We start from the raw sequence: 24,924 nt of genomic DNA on the forward strand, positions 1-24,924 counted from the left end.
CAACGCAGGTGGATAAGGTAGTCAAGAAGGCATACCTTGCTTGCCTTCATCAGTCGGGGCATAGAGTATAAATTTTGGCACGTCATGCTGCAGCTGTACAGAACCTTAGTTAGGCCACACTTGGAATACTGTGTACAATTCTGGTCGCCACACTGCCAGAAGGATGTGGAGGCTTTGGAGAGGGTACAGAAGAGGTTTACCAGGATGTTGCCTGGTCTGGAGGGTATTAGCTATGAGGAGACGTTGGATAAACTCGGATTGTTTTCACTGGAACGACGGAGGTGGAGGGGCGACATGATAGAGATTTACAAAGTTATGAGTGGCATGGACAGAGTGGATAGTCAGAAGCTTTTTCCGCAGGGTGGAAGAGTCAGTTACTAGGGGACACAGGTTTATGGTGCGAGGGGAAAAGTTTAGAGTGGATGTGTGAGGCAAGTTTTTTATTTTAAACACAGAGGGTGGCAAGTGCCTGGAACTTGCTGCCGGGGTAGGTGTTGGAAGCAGGTACGATAGCGACGTTTAAGAGGCATCTTGACAAATACGTGGATAGGATGGGAACAGAGGGATACGGACCCCGGAGGTGAAGGTTTTAGTTTAGACAGGCATCAAGATCGGCGCAGGCTTGGAGGGCCGAATAGCCTGTTCCTGTGCTGTACTGTTCTTTGTTCTTTTGGATAGCATCTATTTTAACACAAGGACTTTTACAAGTAAGGCAGATGAATTGAGGGTGTTGATTAACACATGGGAATATGATATTATTGCTATCACAGAGACATGGTTGAGGGAAGAGCAGGACTGGCAGCTCAATATTGCAGGATATAGAATCTTCAGGCGTGACAGGTGGGGGGGGGGGGGTGTAAAAGAGGAGGTGGCACTGCACAATTGATCAATGAGTCAATTACTGCAGTAAGGAGGGATGATATCTTAGACGGTTCCTCAAATGAGGCCATATGGGTAGAAATTAAAAACAAAAAGGGGGCAATCACTTTGCTGGGAGTGTACTACAGGCCTCCAAACAGTCAGGGAGAGACAGAGCAGTAGATATGTAGGCAAATCTCAGAGAGGTGCAAAAGTAATAGGGTAATAATAGTAAGGGATTTCAACTTCCCCAATATTAACTGGGATAGTTTTAGTGCAAAAGGCTTAAAGGGGACGGAATTCTTAAAGTGCATACAAGAGAGCTTTTTGAGCCAACACGTAGAAAGTCCTACAAGAGAAGGGGCGGTACTGGACCTAATCTTAGGGAATGAAGCCGGACAAGTGGTAGCAGTGTCAACGGGGGTGCATTTTGGGAATAGTGACCATAACTCTAAAGTTAAAGGTAGTTATGGAAAAGGACAAAGATGGACCGGAAATAAAGGTACAGAATTGGGGGAAGGCCGATTTCAATATAACAGGATCTGGCTAATGTGGACTGGGAGCAGCAACTTGTAGGAAAGTCTACATCAGACCAGTGGAAGTCATTCAAAAAGGAAATAGCAGGAGTTCAGGGACAACGTGCTCCCGTAAAGGTGAAGGGTAGGACCAATAAGTCCAGGGAACCCTGTCAAGGGATATAGAGGATTGGATAAGAAAAAGAAATGGCAGATTCAGAGGGCTGAAAACAGCAGAGGCCCTACAGGAGTATAGAAAGTGTAGGGGGGGGGGGGGGGGGGGGGGGCAGTTAAACAAGTAATCAGGAGAGCAAAGAGTAACATGAAAAAACACTGGCAGACAAGATAAAGGAAAATTCCAAGGCGTTCTATAAGTATACTAAGGGCAAGAGGATAACCAGGGAAAGGGTAGGGCTCATTAGGGACAAAAGTGGCAATCTGTGTGAGGAGTCGGAGGACATAGGCGAGGTTTTAAATGATTACTTTCCATCTGTGTTCACTATGGAGAAGGACAATGTAGGTGTAGAGATCAGGGAGGGGGGAAACAAATTAGCATTGAAAGGGCGGGGTATTAACGGTTTTAGTGGGCTTAAAACTGGATAAGTCTCCAGGTCCAGATGAGATGTATCCCAGGCTGCTATGTGAGGCAAGGGAGGAGATTGCAGAGACTCTGACACAAATTTTCAAATCCTCTCTGGCCACAGGAGAGGTGCCAGAGGGCTGGAGGACAGCGAATGTGGTGCCATAATTCAAGGAGGGTAGTAGGGATAAACCAGGTAATTACAAGCCAGTGAGTCTAACATCAGTGGTAGGGAAATTATTGGAAAAGATTCTGAGGGAAAGGATTAATCTCCACTTGGAGAGGCAGAGATTAATCAAGGATAGTCGGCATGACTTTGTCAGGGGGCGATCATGTCTAACAAATGTGATTGAATTTTTTGAGGTGGTGATTAGGTGTGTAGATGAAGGTAAAGCAGTTGATGTAGTGTACATGGACATCAGTAAGGCTTTTGATAAGGTCCCGCATGCGAGATTGGTCAAGAAAGTAAAAGCCCATGGGTTCCAGGGCAATTTGGCAAATTGGATCCAAAATTGGCTTAGTGGCACTGCAGATCTTTAAAATATTGCATTTTTGACTAAATATTAAAAGTGACTCTTGTTAAGGTTGCCAACTGCTAGCTGGTATTAGTGCAAGGTAGCGAAGAGAAGGGAAAGGGTTTTAAAAAGTTATGGCACACCACCTTAAACAGCTGATTCATAAGAAACTGATGTGGAGGCAATTCACCATTTAAAGTCCTTGCTATTATACTTGACATTGCCATATGCATGATATGCCATGTGTATGATACACCTTACACAAACTTCAGAAATATATAACTACTTGATGGACTTAACCACTGTTTATTTTTACTCTTTATACAGCATTTACCTTCCTGTACCAGCCTGTTAATTTAGAGCTGAGAAAAAGTATACCCAGAGCAACACCAGGTTATTTTACAATAATCACTATCTATTTATCCTCGGCCAGCTCTTATTTCTCATCTGCACGCACTCTCCTGGTAACATCCAAAAACATAACGCCAGGTTTCTTATGTAAACTGACGACACTCAGATCTACTTCACCTCTCGATCCCTCTACTGCCTCGGTTTGTCTCCGATAACCAGAACTGGATGAACAGATATTTCCTCCAATTAAATGTTGTGAAGACCTCAGTCCTCACCACAAACCAACTATGAACTCCATCCCTCTCCCCTTGCAATTGTCTGAGGCTGAACCAGACTGTTCACAACCTTGGGGTCATATTTGACCCCTTGATGAACTTCAGACAGCACATTCACTCCATTACCAAGATCATCTACTTCTACCTCTGTAATAGCAGCCATCTCTGCTCATTTGCTGCTGGAACACTCATCCATGGATTTGTTACCTCTAGACAGGATTATTCAAATTCTCTGCTGGCTGGCATCCCATCTTCCATCCTCCATAAACTTGTGCTCATTCATAGCTCTGCTAACCATACCCTAACTCGCACCAACTCCTGTTCACCCATCACCCCTGTTCTCTCATGCCAAAGACTTGCAGGTTGATAGGTTAATTGGCCATTATAAATTGCTCCTAGTATAGGTAGGTGGTAGGGAAATATAGGGACAGGTGGGGATGTGGTAGGAATATGGGATTAGTGTAGGATTAGTATAAATGGGTGGTTGATGGTCGGCACAGACTCGGTGGGCCGAAGGGCCTGTTTCAGTGCTGTATCTCTAAACTAAACTAAACAATGGCTCCTGATCCAGCAACACCTCAATTTTAAATTTCTCACCTTTGTTGACAAATGGTCAGTACCATTTAAGAACAGGAAAGCATAAGAAATTGGAGCAAGTGTAGGCCATTCATCCGCCTGCTCCGCATTCAATAAGATCATGGCTGATCTGACTGTGGCCTTAACTCCACTTTCCTGCAGGCCCCCACAACCCTCAACTCCCTTGTGGATCAAAAATCTGTCTGACTCAGCCTTGAATATATTCGATGTCCCAGCCTCCATTGCTTTCTGGGGAAGAGAAATTCAAAGATCAACGACCCTCCGAAGAAATTCCTCCTCATCTATATATCTACTTAAAGGGATACCCCTTATTTTGAAACTGTGCCCCTAGTTCTAGACTCCTTCACAAGGGGAAACATCCTCTCAGCATCTACCTTGTCAAGCACTCTCAGAATCTTATCTGTTTCAATAGGATCACCTCTCATTCAGCTAAACCCCATGAGTATAGGCCCAAACTGCTCAACCTTTCATATGACAATCCCTTCATCACAGGAATCAGCCCAGTGAACCTTCTCTGAACTGCCTCCAATGCTAATTATATCCCTCCTTAAGTAAGGACACGAAAACTGTATGCTGATATAGGCAGCTGTCCAGAATAAACAGGGATACTGTATGTGAAGGGTAACTAAGTACAGGATATATATCTACTTGTCACTGAACAGTTACAAGCTCTGTTGGATATCAAAAGGAGAAAAAATGATTTACTTTACAGTAGGAGCCAATGTAGATCAGAGAGCACAGTGGTGAAGGTGAATGGGACTCGGTGCAAGTTAGGTTACAGGCACAGAGTTCCATATAACCTCAGGATTACAGAGGGTAGAATGTGGGAGACCAGCCAGGAGTGAACTGAAATAGTCAAGTCTAGAGGGAACAAAGGCATGAGTGAGGGTTTAAATAGCAGATGTGCTGAGGCACAGGCGAAGACACGCAACATTACAGAGGTGGAAATAGGCAGTTTTAGTGACGTTGTGAAAGTGTGGTCAGAAGCTCATCTCGGGGTCAAATATATAATAGAGTCACAGAATCATAGAGAGATACAGCACCAAAACAGGCCCTTCGGCCCAACAAGTCCACGCTGCCCATCCACCACCCATTTATACTAATTCTACATTAATCCCATTTTCCCTCTCACATCCCCACCTTCCCTCAATTCTCCTACCACCTCCCTACACTAGGGGCAATTTTTACAACAGCCAATTTACCTATCAACCCACAAGTCTTTGGCATGTGGAAGGAAACCGGAACATCTGGAGGAAACCCACTCGGTCACAGGGAGAACTTGCAAACTCCGCACAGGCAGTACCCAGAACCGAACCTGGGTCGCTGGAGCTGTGAGGCTGCAGTGCTAGTCACTGTGCTGCCCCATCAATGTTGTGAACAGTGTGGTATAGTCTCAGACAGTTGCCAGAGAAAGGGATGGAGTTGGTAGCTAAGCTACCAAGTTAGGAACGAGGACTGAAGGCAATGGCTTCAGTCTTCCCAATATTTAATTGAAGGAAATTTTTGTTTATGCAGAACGAACGCTATGTTTTTGGATGACGATGCCGAGGAGCAGAATGTAGATGTGAAATAGGAGGGGGGGCGCCAGAGGTAATGATGCAGGAGCAGAAAGAGAAGCCACTGAAAGTGATACTCTGGCTACAATTAGATAGATAAGAATGGAACAACACGTTCCAAGTACTCTGGAGAGGAAAGGGAGGTTGGAGAAGAGACAGTAGTTTGCAAGAACGATGGGATCAAGGGTTGGTTTTTTGAATAGGGAACCAGTGACAGCAGATTTAAAGGAGAGAGGGACAACACATGAAGACAAAGAACCATTACCAATATCAGCTAACATGGGGGGTAGTGGGGGGGGGGGTGGTGAGGGGAGAGTAGGGTGGTCAGCAGTCTATTAGGAATAGGGTCAAAGAAGCAGGAGATGGGCCTCATGGACAAGATAAGCTCAGAGAAGGCATGAGGGGAGATAGCAGCGAAACTAGAGAAAGATGTGAGTTCAGCGTTAGGGCAGGGGGAACTTGAGGAAGTTTTGCCTGGGGCCCTGATTGAAGGGAGGGACACAGCAGAGGAAGCTGATCGGATGGTCTTGATCTTCATGACAAAGAAATCCATAAGCTTCCTGCACCTATTGTTGAAAGTGGAGGGAAGAGGTTTAAGAACATGGCTTGCAGTAGAAAAAGGAAGCTGGAGTTGTAACAAAAATCAAATGCAGAACAGAAATATAATCAGGAATAGAAGAGATTAGAAAGACTGAGAGAGAAAAAGGAAGTCTAATGGCTTTCAAAGGCATATAGTAAAAGGATTGCATTCACACATATATTGTTAAAGCAAATGTTAAGAGGATGAAGGGATGCAGAGGTGGTAAATCAGTACTTTGCCTTGATTTTCTACAAAAGAGCGTGGCAGTGGAAGAGAAAAGGGGTGAGGAGGTGAAGCAATTAGACAGGAGAACAATAAACAAGGAATTAGCAAGAAAGAGGAAAGAAATTCAGTACTGAAAAAAGTAGTGACAGAACTGAGAGGAAGTGACCCTGGTGGTGTCCATCCGCGATTGCAGAAGGAAGTCAGAGATGAAACTGTACAGACTCCGAAAACTATGTTCAAACACCCTTCAATATGGAAGTTGTACTGGTAGACTGGAGGATCACCAAATAAACACTCCTTTTCAAAAGGTGAAAAGGGATAAACCAGGTAATTAATAACCAAACAGTCCGACATCTGGTGGGTAAGCTTTTAGAGGTATATGGGATAACACATGCTGATGACACAAAATTAGGTGGGAATGCGAGTTGTAAGGAGGATGCAAAGAGATATCAAGGGGATTTAGACAGGTTAAGTGAGTGGGCAAGAACATGGCAGATGGAATATAAATGTGGAAAAATGTGAAGTTATCCACTTTGGTAGGAAAAACAGAAATGTCAAGTATTTCTTAAATGGAGAGATTGGGAAGTGTTGATGTCCAAAAGGACCTGGGTGTTCTTGCTCATGAATCACTAAAAGCTAGCATGCAGGTGCAGCAAGTAATTAGGAAGGCAATGGTACATTAGCCTTTTATTGCAAGAGGATTGGAGTACAAGAGTAAAGAAGCCTTGCTGCAATTGTATAGAGCCTTGGTGTAGAACATAGAACATAGAACATAGAAAAATACAGCACAGAACAGGCCCTTCGGCCCACGATGTTGTGCCGATCCTTTGTCCTCTGTCAAGGACAATTTAATCTATACCCCATCATTCTCCTTTATCCATATACCTATCTAAAAGCCGTTTGAAAGTCCCTAAAGTTTCTGACTCAACAACTTCCCCAGGCAAGGCATTCCATGCCCCGACCACTCTCTGGGTAAAGAACCTTCCCCTGACATCCCCCTTATATCTCCCACCCTTCACCTTAAATTTATGACCCCTTGTAACGCTTTGCTCCACCCGGGGAAAAAGTTTCTGACTGTCTACCCTATCTATTCCCCTGATCATCTTATAAACCTCTATCATGTCACCCCTCATCCTTCTCCGTTCTAATGAGAAGAGGCCTAGAATGTTCAGCCTTTCCTCGTAAGACTTATTCTCCATTCCAGGCAACATCCTGGTAAATCTCCTCTGCACCCTCTCCAAGGCTTCCACATCCTTCCTAAAATGAGGCGACCAGAACTGCACACAGTACTCCAAATGAGGCCTTACCAAGGTCCTGTACAGCTGCATCATCACCTCACGGCTCTTAAATTCAATCCCTCTGCTAATGAACGCTAACACCCCATATGCCTTCTTCACAGCCCTATCCACTTGAGTTGCAACTTTCAACGATCTATGCACATAGACCCCAAGGTCTCTCTGCTCCTCCACATGCCCAAGAACCCTACCGTTAACCCAGTATTTTGCATTCGTGTTTGTCCTTCCAAAATGGACGACCTCACACTTTTCAGGGTTAAACTCCATCTGCCACTTTTCAGCCCAGCACTGCAACCTATCCAAGTCCCTTTGCAGACGACAATAGCCCTCCTCGGTATCCACAACTCCACCAACCTTTGTATCATCTGCAAATTTACTGACCCACCCTTCGACTTCCTCATCCAAGTCGTTAATAAAAATCACAAACAGGAGAGGACCCAGAACTGATCCCTGTGGCACGCCACTGGTAACTGGGCTCCAGGCTGAGTATCTACCATCTAAGACCACTCTCTGCCTTCTATCAGTTAGCCAATTCTTAATCCAACTGGCCACATTCCCCACTATCCCATGCCTCCTGACTTTCTCCATAAGTCTACCATGGGGGACCTTATCAAATGCCTTACTAAAATCCATGTACACCACATCCACTGGTTTACCCTCATCCACTTGCTTGGTCACCTGCTCAAAGAATTCAATCAGGCTTGTGAGGCAAGACCTACCCCTCACAAAACCGTGCTGACTGTCCCGAATCAAGCAGTGTGACTGCATCTGGAGTACTGCGTACAGTTTTGGTCTGTTATCCCAAGGAAAGATATACTTGCCATAGAGGGAGTGCAACAAACGTTCACCAGACTAATTCCTGGGATGGCTGGATTGTCCTATGAGGAGAGAATGAGGAGGTTGGGCCTGTATTCTCTAGAGTTCAGAAGAATCAGAGGTGATCTCATTGAAACATACAAAATTCTTACAGGGCTCAACAGGGTAGATGCAGGAAGGATGTTTCCTCTGGCTAGGGGGATCTAGAACCAGGGGACACATTCTCAGAATAAGGGGTAGGCCATTTAAGACTTAGATGAAGAGGAATTTCTTCACTCAAAGGGTGATGAATCTTTGGAATTCTCTATCGCAGAGGGCTGTGGAAGCTCAATCATTGATTAGAAATCGATAGATTTCTACACATTAAAAGTATCAAGGGATATGGGGATAGTGCAGGAAAATGGCATTGAGATCGATCAGCATTGATCTTGTCCAATAGCAGAGCAAGCTCAAGGGGCCGAATGGCCTACTCCTGCTCCTATTTCCTATAAAATTCTCACTTAGAAAGGTATGGGTTCATTAAGCAAATTCAGCATGGATTTGTGAAACACAAGTCATGCCTGATTAATTTAATTAAGTTCTTGGAGGAAATTATCAGAATGCTCAAAGTTGTGTGTAGGATTTTCAAAGGGTGTTTGATAAGATGCCCAATAGGAAGTTAGTAATAAAATTAAGGGAAATGTGACAGCATGGACTGATGGTTGGCTAATGATGACAGAATCATGGATAATGAATTAATTTCAGACTGGTATATGGAAACTGTAGTGTCACCCAAGGGTCAGTTTTGGAATCACTGCTCTTCTGTATCTTTTATACATGATTCCCAAAAAGTTAGCATACAGGTACAGCAAGTGATTAGGAAGGCAAATGAAAGGTCATATTTGCAAGGGGAATAGAATATAAAAGTAAGGAATAAAATCAGAAAATGCTAGAAATGCTCAGCTCTGGCAGCATCTGTGGAGAAAGAAGCACAGTATTTTGCTTTTATAAAAGTATGGAACCTTTGCTGGAGTTGTTCGGGGCATTGGTGAATCATCTGGACTACTGCATACAGTATTGGTCTCCTTACTCAAGAAAGGATATAACTCCATTGGAAGAGTGCAGAGAAGGTTTACTTAACTGACTCCTGGGATGAAGGGGTTCTCTTATGAGGAAAAGGCTGGGTAGTTTGGGCTTGTATCCACTGAAGTTTAGAAGAATTCTGAGGGGGCTTGACAGGGTGGATGCTGAGGGGATACTTCCCGTTTTCTCATTGGAGCGAAGAAGGATGAGAGGTGACTTGATAGAGGGGTACAAGATGACGAGAGGCATAGATAGAGTGGCTAGTCAGAGACTTTTTCCCAGGGCGGAAAGTGCTATCACCAGGGGGCATAATTTTAAGGTGACTGGAGGAAGGTTTCGGGGAGATGTCAGAGATAGGTTCTTTACACAGAGAGTGGTGGGTGCGTGGAATGCGCTGCCAGCGGTGGTAGTAGAAGCAGATACATTAAGGGCATTTAAGCAACTCTTAGATAGGTACATGGATGATGTAGAATGAAGGGTAGGAAGTTAGTTTGATCTTAGAGTAGGTTAAAGGTTCGGCACAACATCGTGGGCCGAAGGGCCTGTACTGTTCTATGTTATGGGAGAGACTAGAACTAGGGGGACACAGTTTAAAAATTAGAGGTCTCCCATTTATGATGGAGATGAGGAGAATTTTTTTCTCTGAGAGTTGTTAGTCTTTAGAATTCTCTTCCCCCAAGAGCAGTGGAGGCAGGTCATTGAATATTTTTAAGGCCGAGTTGGATAGATTCATTCATTAGATAAATAAATTCACTGCCACTTCTCTTCCAGGAATGCCTACCTTGAAGAAGTTCTGCTAAGTTCTGATGAAAGGTCACAGACCTGAAACGTTAACTTTGCTTCTCTCTCCACAGATATTGCCAGACCTGCTGAGTACTTCCAGCACTTTTTGTTTTTGTTTTAGATAGATTCTTGATTAACAAGGGAGTCAAAGGTTCCAGCAGGTAGACAAGAAAGTAGAGTTGAGGCTGCAATCAGATTAGCCATGAGCTTATAAAATAGCGGAGCAGGCTCAAGGGGCCGAATGGCCTACTACTCCTCCTAATTCATATATGTTATGTATGTATCTAAAATCTAGACATGGATATTAGGGACAGATCATCAAAATTTGCATAGAACACAAAAATAGGAAGCACGATAAGCTATGAAGAGAAGAATAAGCGAGGATACAAAGATAACAGGGATTAGAATCTTCAGCTCGGAGCAGAGACAAGAGAAGCCAGCATCGGTCATTAGAACAGAGAAAGTTGGTCAGAATGGTCATGAAAACATAAATACAGTGCAAAAGCTAGGTACTCGGCAAGAGTGGGAATTTGGTGCAGAGGAGGAAGGAAATTCTGCTTTGTACCTTCAATCTTTGTACTGGGTTCACCCAATCATGAGGTAGTAAGTATTTCACATTTTTGTCCATTGCTTTAGTGAAAGTTAGTGTGTAAAAAAAAACTTACAAACTAAAAAGTAGATATAAATAAGGAATGGCAAAGCAGGTCACGTCTCTGCACTGCAGTATGTAGGAGTTTGCGGACAATGAGACTGTCCCAAGCAGACACATCTGCAGCAGATGTCTCCAGCTCAGAGTCATTGAAGTGGAGTGCAAGTTGGAGACACTGACACATGAGGGAGCAGCATCTGGACAGTTTGCACCATATTTCCATCACACCTCGTAAAGAGAGGTACAGATGCAGAACAGGGTGGTGTGACCAATAGTATACAGAGTAAGGGGAACCCAAGTGAGATAGAGAACGAGGATCTGCAGAAACAAATCCTATTCAACAGGTAGAAGGTACCTGGTGCCTGTGAGGATAAGGACAAAGGCTGACAGATGGAAAGCCCGAATGTGGATCTTGGCACTTGGAGTAGGAGGCTGTCCAAGGGGGAGGAGGAGGAGGGGAAGTGTCATGTGGCAATTGTAGGTTATTCAATAATTGGAACAGACAGCATCCTTTGTAAGCAGGCTCAAGGTATATTGCCCTCTTGGTGCCAGGGTGAGGGACATCTGGAACCAGCTTGAAAGGATATTGGAGAGGGAGGAGGAGGATGCAGTTGTTGTGATCCATATTGGGATCAACAACATAGGGACGAGTAGACAAGAGGTCCTGTTTGGAGACTACCAAGAACTAGGAGCTAAATTAAAGGACAGGACCTCAAGGGTTATAATCACTGGATTACTGTCTGAGCCACGTGCAAATTGGCATAGGAATAATCAGGTTCGGGAAGTGAACACAGAGTGGTGTAGGAAAGGGGTGCGAGGACCCTGGCACCAGGACTAAGACAGGAAGGAAGAGTACCATTGGGATGGGCCCACCTGATCCAGACTGGGACCAGGGTCATAACGCTAAGGATAAATAAGTCAGTCATAAGGACTTCAAACTAGTAACGGGGAATGTAGGCCCAGGTGGAAAAGGAACAAATAAACGTTCGAAAACAAACGAAAGGAGTACCAGTCAGTAATTGTGTTTTAGACTCGACAGGTATAGAGAAAACTAAAAGATGTAAAATAATTAAACCAGGAGACAGAAATAAGAAAATAAAATATTAGAGCAGAAGCACTGGTTAGGGTTGTGTAGCCCAAATAAGCTTCCTTCATACAAAGGCACAGACTGTAAAGGAACAAACTGAATGAATTGCAGGCACAAATTCAACTTGGAAGGTATGCCATGGCAGCAATTACTGCAACAAGGCGATCAGGACTGGGAACCAAATATACCAGCTAATAAGAGCTACAGGAAAGACAGGGAAAATGGTAGATGGGAAGGTGTAGCCTGAATGATTGTGGATGAAATCAGTTCAATGATAAGAGAGGATGCGAGATGTAAGCAGGCAGTGGAGACTTTATAGGTAGAATTAAGAAATGGTAAGGTTTTTCAGAGTGCAGTGGGAGTTATGCACGTCTTGTGGTAGCAGCTGTGAAGTAGCAGATTGTATAAATGCAGAGATTTGACAAGATTGTGGCAAAGGCAGAGTGATTTTAATGGGGGATTTTAACTTTCATATAGATTATGTTACGACCAAGAAGGGAGCGATGCACTGTCAATTCAGTCTAAGCACGCCACAGGTCGCAGCATATTTTTAAAGTTTTCCCACCCAACCAGAAAACAGTCAAATTAAACACTCTAGTAACCCCCAGAATAAAACAGACCAAACCAGGTATCTTTAGACAACAAATTAACTATTGATTCAAACTAAATCTTAAACACGATTATGATAAACCTATGTCTAAAGACCTGAAAACTTATCTTAACCTAACTCCCCCACTCACACACATACACTCAAAAATCAATCGTTAACCTTTTTTTAAAAAAAGAATGATGTTTTAAAAATTAGCTGTTTAAGAATAAATAACTGGGTTGTTAGTCTTTGTGGGTTACGTTTCTGATGGGTGAGGTATCCTAGTGTAAAAATAATCAGCTGCCACTATAAGTCTCCACACGGATTTGATGAAACAGACTTTCAATAGATAGGCATTCAAAGCGCTTCGGCTACAGCAGGTGTCACACAGTTCTTTCAACGATGAGCACAGCAATAGGTCTACTTGAATTTTAAAACCGACAGTTTCTCAGTCGAAACTTTACTGCTAATTCCAGCAAACACAATCAGTCAGTCAAGAGAGAGTCAATCTTGAAGCAAAGATTCTTAGATTGGAAGTAGAGAAATGGAATAAATAAAAAATGGTTTCTTCAAAGGATTTTTTTTCCTCCTTAGGCAAGTAACCAAAATTAACCTAAGCAAAATAAAGGTAATGGAGAAAATAACGGTACCAAAGAGTAACAAATCTTAAGGATCAGCTTGTTTGCATCTCGGCATTTTAAAGGGGGTAGGTCAGATCACTGCAGATACCTTAACTATAATGTTCCAAGGTTTTCTTGATTCTGGAACCATTCCTTTAGATTAGAAAATTGTGCATGTCACTCGCTATTTAAGATGAGAGGGGAAACCATGGAATTATAGACCAGGCAAATGTGAGGTCATACACTTTGGACCTTAGAAGGATAGAACAGGGTACTCTCTAAATGGTGAAAAACTAGAAACAGGGGGCCCAGGTACATAAGATCGAAATGTCAAACAGGAACAGAAAATAATCACAAAAATAATGGAATGCTGGCCTTTATATCTAGAGGACTAGAATACAAGAGTGTAGAAGTCATGTGTCAGCTACACAAAGCCCTGGTTAGGTCACACCTGGAGTTACTGTGAGCAGTTCTGGGCACCACAACTCACCAAAGGATGTATTGCCATGGAGGGAGTGCTGCACAGTTTTACTGAAATGATACCTAGACTCCAAGAATTAAATTACGAGGAGATACTACATAAATTAAGGTTATAATTCCTGGAATTTAGAAGGTAAAGAGTAAGTTGATCAAAGTTTTCAAGATATTAAAGGGAACAAGCATAGAGAGAGAGAAATTATTTCTGCTGATTTGGGAGTGTGGGACTGAGGGAGGTGTCTAAAAATTAGAGCCTGACCTTTCAGGAGTGAAATTAGGAAACACTTCCACATGCAATGGGTGGCAGCAGTTTGGAAATCTCTTCCGCTATCAGCGCTCACTGTTATTACTGAGTACATCCGACAGCAATGCCTGGTGTCCACACATCTGCAGTTAAACACAGAAATCCAGAAGTTGCTGTCCAATTTGCCCTGCTCCTCCACAAGCTTCGCTCAGCAGTACCTTACCAGTACTTGCCAATGATATCCATGTAAGGCTGTGAACTAAACACGCCAGAAAAAGTTAGGGTTGGCGCATAAAAGAGTAAGTGAATTTTTAACACTGTAATAAGTCTTCATTATTGCCAATCATCATCTCTGGCCCTGAAAATTTAATTTTACAAGTATGGTGTTTCATTCCTTCAACAATTCAAGATTCCCGTCTTTCTTTCTCTTTCTGTACCTGATTTTATATTGAATTAAATATGCCAACTTATACTTTCTGGTTTAGACTGTGTGTCCCACTGAGGATTCTTCAATTTGATTGGTTGAAGAGACATGCTGTTGCTTTCCCTGCTTTCACAGATCTCCTGTAGAGTGCCCAACATCAAAATTAATCTCTAGGAATCACAAACTGCTGCTCAAAAGCCCATGGATAGCTGCAAATGCCGTTCCTTTGCTGCTGACCACAAAATCCAGGTCATTATCTTTCTATTTCCTCTCTCACTATGTCTTTGCATGTATATTTTTTCTCACTCATGCTCAACTCAACAAAAGCCACCAAAATACTTCAAATCGTCATTTATCTCATTTGCTACTTGTTTCGCCAGAAATGAAGCTGAGCACCCCAGAACAGCTGATGGCACAAAAACCAATCTCCAAGATGGACACAGCTATATGTCTAAACTGACATCACTGACCAAAAGTCAATGTTCCTGGCTGCAAATTTACGAGCGATACACTGAGTATAAACAATAACCAGAATCAGGTGACAGTAATGTTGAACACAGAAAATAACTATTAGATTGCGATAAAATATCACAGCTAATGAGAATCTGGGGATATATGTTGCCATGAAGAGCCCATCTGCCAAGAATGAGGCATATTAATTTTGTCATATGAAACATTATTTTTAAACTAAAAAGAAAAAATGCTGGAAATACTCTGCAGGTCTGGCAGCATCTGTGGAGAGAGAAGCAGAGTTAACGTTTCGGGTCAGTGACCCTTCTTCGGTTCCGAAGGTTGCTTTTTAAAAAATTATTTATTCATTCATTCATGGGATGTGGCATCGCTGGCTAGGGCAGCATTTATTGTCCATCCCTAATTGCCCTTTAGGTGGTGGTGGTGAGCTGCCTTCTTGAACCGTTGCAATCCATGTGGGGTAGTTACACCCACAGTGCTGTTAGGAAGGGAGTTCCAGGATTTTGGCCTAGCAACAATGAAGGAACGGCGATGTAGTTCAAAGTCAGGATAGTGTGTGGCTTGGAGGAGAACTTGCAGTTGGTGGTGTTCCCATGCAACTGCTGCCCTTGTCCTACTAGGTGGTAGAGGTCGCAGGTTTGGAAGGTGCTGTCGAAGGAGCCTTGATGCAAAACTGCAGGGCATCATGTAGATGGTACACACTGCTGCCACTGTGCTTCGGTGGTGGCAGGACTGATTGTTTTGTGAATGGGGTGCCGATCAAGCAGGCTGCTTTGTCCTGGATGCTGTGGAGTTTCTCAAGTGTTGTTGGAGCTGCACCCATCCAGGCAAGTGTGGAGTATCCCATCACACTCCTGACTTGTGCCTTGTAGATGGAGGACAGGCTTTGGGGAGTCAGGAGGTGAGTAACAGCAGGATTCCTAGCCTCTGACCTGAAACCCCCAGGATGTTGATAGTGGGGGATTCAGCGATCGTAATGTCACTGAATGTCAAGGGGAGATGGTTAGATTCTCTCTTGTTTGAGACAGTCATTGCGTTGTGTGGTGCGAATATTACTTGCCACTTATCAGCCCAAGCCTGGATATTGTCCAGGTCTTGCTGCATTTCTTCACGGACTGCTTCAGCATCTGAGGAGTCACGAATGGTGCTGAACATTGTGCAATCATCAGCGAACATCCCCACTTCTGACCTCATGATTGAAAGGAGGTCAGTGATGAAGTAGCTGAAGATGGTTGGGCCTAGGACACGACCCTGAGGAACTCCTGCAGTGATGTCCTGGAGCTTAGATGATTGACCTCCAACAACCACAACCATCTTCCTTTGCGCTAGGTATGACTCCAACCAGCGGAGTGTTTTCCCCCTAATTCCCATTGACTCCAGTTTTGCTAGGGCTCCTTGATGGCATACCTGGTCAAATGCTGCATTAATGTTAAGGGCAGTCACTGTCACCTCACCTCGAGTTCAGCTCTTTTAGAGATACAGCACTGAAACAGGCCCTTCGGCCCACCGAGTCTGTGCCGACCAGCAACCACCCATTTATACTAATCCTACACTAATCCCGTATTCCTACCAAACATCCCCATCTGTCCCTATATTTCCCTACCACCTACCTATACTAGTGACAATTTATAATGGCCAATTTACCTACCAGCCTGCAAGTCTTTTGGCTTGTGGGAGGAAACCGGAGCACCCGGAGAAAACCCACGCAGACACGGAGAACTTGCAAACTCCACACAGGCAGTGCCCAGAATCGAACCCGGGTCCCTGGAGCTGTGAGGCTGCAGTGCTAACCACTGCACCACTGTGCCGCCCATCTTTGGACCAAGGTTGCAATGAGGTCAGGAGCTGAGTGGCCCTGGTGGAACCCAAACTGACAGTCACTGAGCAGGTTATTGCTGAGCAAGTGCCACTTAATAGCACTGTCTTCGATACCTTCCATCATTGATGATTGAGAGTAGACTAATGGGGCGGTAGTTGGCCAGGTTGGATTTGTCCTGCTTTTTGTGTATAGGACATAGCTGGGCAATTTTACACATTTCCAGGTAGATGCCAGTGTTGTGGCTGTACTGGAACAGCTTGGCTTGGGGCATGGCAAGTTCTAGAGTATAGGTCTTCAGTACTATTGCCGGAATGTTGTCAGGACCCATAGTCTTTGCAGTATCTAGTGCATTCAGTCGTTTCTTGATATCACGTGGAGTGAATTGAATTGGCTGAAGACTGGCATCTGTGATGCTGGGGACATCAGGAGGCCGAGATGGATCATCCACTCAGCATTTCTGGATGAAGATTGTTGCAAATGCTTCTGCCTTATCTTTTGCACTGATATGCTGGCTCCCCCATCATTGAGGATGGGGATATTTGTGGAGCCACCTCCTCCTGTTAGTAGTTTAATTGTCCACCACCATTCACGGCTGGAAGTGGCAGGACAGCAGAGCTTAGATTGATCCGTTGGTTATGGGATTATTTAGCTCTGTCTATCACATGCTGTTTGGCACACTAGTCCTGGGCTGTAGCTTCACCAGGGGTTGACACCTCATTTTGAGGTATGCATGGTGTTGTTCTTGGTATGCCCTCCTGCACACTTCATTGAACCAGGGTTGATCCCCCCGGCTTGATGGTAATGGTAAGAGTGGGAGCTATGCCAGGCCATGAGGTTACAGATTGTGGCTGCTGCTGATGGCACACAGCACCTCGTGGATGCCCAGTTATAAGTTGCTAGATCTGTTCGAAGTCCATCCCACTTATCACAGTGGTAGTGCCACACATGATAGAGGGTATCCTCAGTGAGAAGACAAGACTTTGTCTCCACAAGGACTGTGCAGTGGTCACTTCCTACCAATACTGTCATAAACAGATGCATCTGCGACAGGCAGATTGGTGAGGACAAGGTCAAGTATGTTTTTCCCTCTTGTTGGTTCTCTCACCACCTGCCACAGACCCAGTCTTGCAGCTATGTCCTTTAGGACTCAGCCAGCTCTGTCAGAAATGGTGCTACTGAGCAACTCTTGATAATGGACATTGAAGTCCCCCAACCAGAGTACATTCTACGCTTCCTCCAAGTGGTGTTCAACGTGGAGGAGCTGGGGGTGGGCACGAGTAGAGAAAAAGAGGGCACTAAGTAGGTGGTAATCAGCAGTAGGTCTCCTTGCCCATGTTTGACCTGATGCTACAAGACTTCATGGGGTCCGAAGTCAATGTTGAGGACTCCCAGGGTAACACCCTCCCGACTGTATACCACTATGCCACCACTTCTGCCCTGCCTGTGAGACAGGACATACCCGAGGATGGTGATGGCAGTGTCTGGGACATTGTCTGTCAGGTATGATTCCATGAGTATGACTATGTTAGGCTGCTGCTTGACTGGTCTGTGGGACAACTCTCCCAACTTTGGCACAAGCCCCCAGATGTTAGTAAGGAGGACTTTGCAGGGTCAACAGGGCTGGGTTTGCCATTGTCATTTCTGTGCCTAGGTTGATGCCAGGTGGTCCGTCCGGTTTCATTCCTTATTGACAACTGAGTGGATTGCTCAGCCATTTCAGAGACCATGTAAGAGTCAACCACATTGCTGTGGGTCTGGAGTCACATGTAGGCCAGACCAGGTAAGGACGGCAGATTTCCTTCCCTAAAAGACAGTAGTGAATCAGATGGATTTTTACGACAATTGACAACGGTTTCATGGCCATTAGACTAGCTTATAATTCTTATAAATTATTGAATTCGAATTCCACCTTCTGCTTGGTGGGATTCGAACCCATGTCCCCAGAGCAATACCCTGGGTCTCTGGATTACTAGTCTAGTGACAATACCACGACGCTACCCCTTCCCCTTATGGGACTCAGTAATGAAAAAAAGACTCAAATGATCAGAATTATTTCACTAGAGAAAATGAATGAATAATCATATAGGTCTTTCAAATAATGAGGTCTTAATAATGAAGCTGCTTTGTTTTGACAATATGATTCAACTGCAGGACACAAATTCTAACATTAACAATTCCTAAGCAACATTAGATAGGACAAAGAAATTTCTTGCATTGGGTAATAGAGATATGGAGCAAACACCACCCTGGGAATGCAGTTAATTTGAGGTCCCGTAACACCTTGAACAGGGAGCGGAATTATTTGCTGAGAAGATGAACTGAGGGTGTGAGTTATACAGACGAATGAAAAACATTTTACAGAGAATGGTGAAGGAACTAAGAGCTCCTTAAAGGATCAATAATGGGGACAGAATAGGATGGAATCCATGATGAAATAGGCTTACACATGCTCTGTGTTACAGCCAGGTCATAGAGAGATACAGCACTGAAACAGGCCCTTCGGCCCACCAAGTCTGTGCCGACCACCAACCACCCATTTTTACTAATCCTACATTAATCCCATATTCCCTACCACATCCCCTCCTACATTAATCCCATATTCCCTACCATTCTCCTACCACCTACCTACACTAGGGGCAATTTACAATGGCCAATTTACCTATCAACCTGCAAGTCTTTGGCTGTGGGAGGAAACCGGAGCACCCGGCGGAAACCCACGCGGTCACAGGGAGAACTTGCAAACTCCGCACAGGCAGTACCCAGAACTGAACCCGGGTCGTTGGAGCTGTGAGGCTGCGGTGCTAGCCACTGCGCCGCCCAGGTGAGGAGGGGGTCTCAGGCCCCCCTCACGCCCTTCCTCTTATTTGACCGCGACAGGGAAAAACTGCTCCACTGCCATTATGTTTTTCAACCCACTTTTCAAATACCTTTATTGTTTTTAAGCTGGCCAGGTTCCACCTCTCCATGTGACCTGTTTGCAGCCAGTCCAGCTAGGTACCCAACCTACCTGCTCTCGACCACCTGCTTTGATTGTCAATAGGTGAGCTGGAAGTAGGGGCAGTCACCCACAGTTATGTAATGGTTAACAGCGATCATACTTTGAGGCTAGTATGTTGGGACACTCCACTGATTCGCAGTCTCCTTTCCCATCAGAACTCTCCTGCAAGTATGCTGGCTTTGCACTGAATTCCTAGTATCAAACACTTTACCAAGTGAAGATATAGGTCTCAAGCATTGATTCCACCTTTGCCCTTCCTAAACCAACAAATGCCGAAAACATCATGCATGGCTTCAACACTTACTCCATCTACTACTGCAATTTTTTCCTCGTCAATCTCCCTGTATCATCCAAACTCCAGCTTGTCCAAAGCTCTTCTGTTCATAACTTACTCCCCACTTCTTATCCACACCCTCCCTGGCTTATATTACCTCTCAATCATCCTCCCTCCCTCCTCCTTACAACACTCCCACCTACCACGCACCCCTACCCCCAACCATCTCGACAGCCACACAGAAATTTCAATTCCTTCCATTTCCAATGCGGTGTGATTAAAATTGGGAATGTGCAAGAAGCCAAAATTAGAGTGCAGAGGTCTCAGAGGATTGTTGGGCTGGAGGAGATTACAGAGGTAGGGAGGGGCAAGGCCATGGAGGGATCTGAAAACAAGGGTGAAACTTTTAAAAATTGAGGCATTACTTAAACAGGAGCCAATGTAGGTCAACGAGCAGAGGAGTGATGGGCGAACGGGACTTAGCACAAGTTAGGACACATGCAGAGTTTTGGATAACCTCAAGTTTACAGGGTAGAATGCGGGAGGCCGGCCAGGAGTGCGTCAGAAGAGTCAGATCTAGAAATAACTAAAGCCTAGATGAGGGTTTCAGCAGCGGATGAGGTGAGGTAAGGCCAGAGTCAGTCCAAGTTACAGAGATGCTAGGCAGTCTTAGTGATGCCGTGGATGTGTGCTCGGTAGTTCATCACAGGATTGAATATGATGCCAAGGTTGCAAACAGTCTGGTTCAGCCTCAGACAGTTGCCAGGGAAAGGGACGGAGTCGGTGGCAAGGGAACAAAAACAGTGGCTGCCTAATAATTTCTCTAGCATTATTTCTTTACTATTACAAATTTCTTCAAGTTCCTCATTCTCACTAGATCCTTGGTTCCCTGTTATTTCCACAATGTTTTTTGTTTAACATCTCTGCAATTCCCTTATTCCTCAAGGAAATTCACACTTGGAGGCGGAGGGCATGGCTGAGGTACTAAATGAGTACTTTGCATTTGTCTTTAACGAGGAAGATGCTGTGTTACGATCTTGTAGTTTTTTTTCCCGAGAAGAATGCGGTGTGCCTTTAATGCTAGAAAAGGAGCAGTATTGCTTTGATGAAGGAAAAGAGAGCTCTCTCTATGGTTTATTTAAACCCTATTTATTATACTCTCAGAATTCTGATGTCAAGCCAATTCCTTGAACTACTGAACTGTAAATGTTGAAATACATCACTGGAAAAGAAGAGCATCAATTCAACTGCTGAACTAGACGACGACTGTTCTCCTGTTGAAGAACCTTTTTTTCCTTCCCCCATTCGACGGCTGTGAGGACTTCAAGCAACCTTGGACTGTTCGATATTGGAAGATTTCACTTCGGCAGGAGCACAAATATGCAAGGACACCAATTTTTCTATTTTAAATGTTGTTTATATCTTAGTAGTGTTTAAGAATTTAGTTTTCTAATTAAACAGTTAATTTGTTGATCTAAAGTAAATTCAGGAGTGGTCCCTCTAGATTGGAAAGTTGCACATGTCACTCCACTTTTTAAGAAGGGTGAAAGGGGGAACCAAGGAAATTACAGACCAGTTAGCTTGACATCTGTGGTAGGCATGTTGCTGGAGTCTATAATCAAGGATAGGGTGACTGAACACCTAGAAAAATTTCAGTTAATCAGGGACAAGCAGCATGGATTCATGAAGGGAAGGTCATGCCTGACAAATCTCATTGAATTTTCTGAACAAGTGACTAAGGTAGTGGACAGAGAAATGTCTATGGATGTTATTTATATGGACTTCCAGAAAGCATTTGATAAAGTCCCACATAAGAGACTGTTAACTAAGGTGGAAGCCCATGGAGTTGAGGGCAAATTATTGACATGGTTAGTAAGTTGGTTGAGTGGTAGGTGACAGAGAGTGGGGATAATGGGTAAGTACTCCGATAAGTACTCAGGATGCGACTAGTGGTGTCCCGCAGGGATCTGTGTTGGAGCCTCAATTATTCACATTATTCATTAACTACTTGGATGATGGCATAGCAAGTCATATATCCAAATTTGCTGATGATACAAAGTTAGGTGGAATTGTAGACAGTCAAGGTGATAACATAAAATTGCAAAGAGATATTGACAGGTGAGTGGGCAAAACTGTGGCAGATGGATTTCAATGCAGGCAAGTGTGAGATTATCCATTTTGGACCAAAAAAGGATAGAGCAGGTTACTTTCTAAATGGGAAGAGGTTAAGTACAGTGGATGTCCAAAAAGACTTGGGGGTTCAAGTGCGTAGATCTTTAAAATGCCACGAGCAAGTGCAGAAAATAATCAAAAAAGCTAATAGAATGCGAGCCTTTATATCTAGAAGATTGGAGTATAAAGATAGAGGTTATGCTGCAGCTGCCTCTTAAACGTCGCTATCGTACCTGCTTCCACCACTTACCCCGGCAACAAGTTCCAGGCACTTACTACCCTCTGTGTAAAAAACCTACCTCACACATCCCCTCTAAACTTTGCCCCTCACACCTTAAACCTATGTCCCCTAGTAACTGACTCTTCCACCCTGGGAAAAAGCTTCTGACTATCCACTCTGTCCATGCCACTCATAACGTTGTAAACCTCTATCAGGTTCCCCCTCTACCTCCGTCGTTCCAGTGAAAACAATCCGAGTTTATCCAACCTCTCCTCATAGCTAATACCCTCCAGACCAGGCAACATCCTGGTAAACCTCTTCTGTACCCTTTCCAAAGCCTCCACATTCTTCGGGTAGTGCGGCGACCAGATCTGCATGCAATATTCCAAGTGTGGCCTAACTAAGGTTCTGTACAGCTGCAGCATGACTTGCCAATTCTTATACTCTGTGTCCCGACCGATGAAGGCAAGCATGCCGTATGCCTTCTTGACTACCTTATCCACCTGCGTTGCCACTTTCAGTGATCTGTGGTCCTGTACACCCATATCTCTCTGCCTGTCAATACTCCTAAGGGTTCTGCCATTTACTGTATACTTCCCACCTGGATAAACCTTCCAAAATGCATTACCTCACATTTGTCCAGATTAATCAGGATTGTATATTTTGATTGGGGGCTTTGACTTGAGCAGTCGGTCGTAACATATTAATTGGGGGCTCGCTTGAGATTAAGTCATATTTAATTAAGCAACTAGTGTCTGGGATCATAACCAGACTAATTTGGAGGGCTCACATTTGGAATCATATTAACTACTCGTCTCTGGGATATCATATTTAAATTGGAGTCTTGCGTTTGGCATCATATTTAATTGTTCTTGCGTCTGGGATCATAGCAATTGGAAACTCGATTATTAGCATCTAAATCTAACACCAATTACAAAGAAATTAAAAGAACCAGGTCTCTTGTATAATAGGGTACTGTCTATACCATTGTAATGGCATTAGTGGTTGCAGCAAGGTTTTCAGGAAAGCAGAATGTTTCCGAGTGACTTGATAACTTTAACTAAGAACAAATTAAAATAATTGACAGTGGAATTGGGGTCCGAATTGATATCAGATGCCAAAAAAGCAGAGATAATTGACATAATAGCTGAACATCTGGAATTGGTAGATGATGCTGCTGCTGATGAAGGGCAATACGAGAGATAAGAATGTAGTAGGTCCGAGAGTGATGCAATGATATTGGCTAGGGTTCAGTTAGAAATGAGAAAACTTGAGGCTAAAACAGAAAAAGCAATAGCAATAAGAAAACCTGAAGAAAAAGAAACAGCAATAGCATTGGAGAGACTTAAGCTTGAATTCCAGAAAGAAGAAAGGGAGAAAGAGAGGGAATTTAAGTGAAAAGAGATGGAACCAAGACAAAAGGGTTGTCTTGAATCCAGGGAAAATTCTGGTCAGGAAAAATCTGAATTTAGATCAGGACCCAGCAAAAAGTTGTTTAAATTTATACAGGCCCTTCCTAAGTTTGAGGAAAGGGACGTAGAAGCATTTTTTCATATCTTTTGAAAAAATAGCCAAGCAGATGAAATGACCAAAAGAAAGCTGGACACTGTTTATACAGGGCAGGTTTGAAGGCAGAGTTCATGAAGTTTATGCCATTCTTCCTGAACAGGTTTCTGCAGATTATGAGATGGCAAAAAAGGCTATTCTCACTGCGTATGAGTTAGTCCCTGAAGCTTACCATCAGAAGTTTAGGAACTTACGAAGATTGGCTGGGCAGACGTATTTAGAATTTGAGAGGGTGAAGCAAATTACTTTTGACCGTTGGATATGGGCATTAAAGATAGAAACCACATATGAAAACCTCTGAGAATTGATCCTCTTAGAAGAGTTTAAAAATTCCTTCTTTCAGTAGTGAGAACTTATATAGACAACTTGAAAGTTTTGAAAGCAGCAGAGATTGCTGACAATTTTGAGCTTGTGAATAAGCCAACCTATTTTGTCCGTCACCCCATAACCCTGAAAACGACAGAAAGTGGGAGAGTGAAAGGAAGGCAAGTAGCCAGGGACAAGAAGGAACAGCTGGGAATGCCCCAGGATTACCTCCTCAGATCAGAAAGGAAGGTGCTGAGGGTTGAAGTGAGGTTCGCAAGCCAAAGTGTTATCATTGCAATAAAGCAGGTCATCTTCGTTCAGAGTGGTGGAAATTGTGAGGTAACCCCGTAGGACTTGTCGGGGTACGCAAAGTTAGTGCAGAGGAAAAGACTCTGCCTGAGAGCATAGCAGATCAGGCTATAGCGTTAACGACAGCTGTGAAACCAGATACTAAAACTAAAAGGAGCGTAGAGGTTAAGAATAAAATACCTAAGAGTCATAAGGAATTTTTGTCAAAGGGGAGAATAACTCCATATCCTCTAAGTGAGGCAGGAAAACCTATCATTATGCTCAGGGACACGGGAGCAACCCAAACACTCTTGCTGGGGAAAGATATAAGCGCCTTGAACACTGAAGTTTTAGTTAATGGAATCGGCGGGGAGTATATACCCATACCTCTGTATTAAGTATGCCTAGAGAGTGACTTAATATCTGGGATAGTTACTGTAGGTGTTGTCCACAGTTCATCAGTAAAGCAAATTGATCTACGCCTAGGAAATGATTTGGCAGGATCAAAAGTATCAGTTTCTCCTATAGTTACAGAGGAACCAAGTGAAACTAAGGAAACAGAGCAATTACAGGAACAAGTTCCAGGAATATTTCCTGCATGTGTAGTCACCCAAGCAATGGCTAAACAGGATCCATTGTCAGAGGTAAAAGGGGCACCACAAATAAATAGCCAAGTATCTGAAAACTCACTTGGGGATTTAGATAATCCAAA

General features: G+C 43.8%; 1 protein-coding gene across 12 annotated transcripts in view; it reads right to left on the reverse strand.

Moving 5' to 3' along the window:
• The window catches only part of specc1la (sperm antigen with calponin homology and coiled-coil domains 1-like a), a 575,263-nt gene that overhangs the window by 533,338 nt on the left and 17,001 nt on the right, over window positions 1-24,924 (reverse strand). Inside the window, exon 1 of one of the 12 annotated variants that reach the window (XM_068055456.1) lies at window positions 13,690-13,733. The exons of the other annotated variants lie outside the window; for them this stretch is intronic. The gene's annotated coding sequence lies outside the window, so the exon portion shown is untranslated. Of the gene's footprint in view, window positions 1-13,689; window positions 13,734-24,924 lie in introns of those variants that run through there. 12 annotated transcript variants of the gene reach the window in all.

The sequence above is a fragment of the Heterodontus francisci genome, chromosome 23 (assembly GCF_036365525.1).
Source record: "Heterodontus francisci isolate sHetFra1 chromosome 23, sHetFra1.hap1, whole genome shotgun sequence".
Taxonomy (NCBI): Eukaryota; Metazoa; Chordata; class Chondrichthyes; order Heterodontiformes; family Heterodontidae; genus Heterodontus; species Heterodontus francisci.